The 361-nt window shown below is 27.7% G+C and overlaps 1 protein-coding gene across 1 annotated transcript in view; it reads right to left on the bottom strand.

Moving 5' to 3' along the window:
• The window catches only part of LOC106871629 (fibroblast growth factor receptor-like 1), a 201,875-nt gene that overhangs the window by 187,297 nt on the left and 14,217 nt on the right, over positions 1-361 (bottom strand). The gene's annotated exons all lie outside the window — the stretch shown is intronic.

Raw genomic sequence — 361 nt, 5'->3', positions numbered from 1 at the left:
TATATATATATATATATATGTATGTATGTATGTATGTATGTATGTATATGTGTGTGTGTGTGTGTGTGTGTGTGTGTATGCATGTAAATGAAAATATGTGCATGTATACATCTATCACCATCTATATATATTCTATTATTCTTTTATTCTTTTTACGTATTTCAACCCTATACACATACATGCATACATATATACTTATACCCATCTGGCTCGCCAGACCTCAGTCAAACCATCTAGCCCATGCCAGCATGGAAAGCGGGCGTTAAACGGTGATATATATATATATATATATATATATATATATACATACATATATATGTATATATATAAATATCTATATATCTACATATGTATATATATA

The sequence above is a fragment of the Octopus bimaculoides genome, chromosome 9 (genome assembly GCF_001194135.2).
Source record: "Octopus bimaculoides isolate UCB-OBI-ISO-001 chromosome 9, ASM119413v2, whole genome shotgun sequence".
Taxonomy (NCBI): domain Eukaryota; kingdom Metazoa; phylum Mollusca; class Cephalopoda; order Octopoda; family Octopodidae; genus Octopus; species Octopus bimaculoides.
Note: the sequence above shows the minus strand (reverse complement) of the source record. Positions and strands in the feature narration are given on the sequence as shown.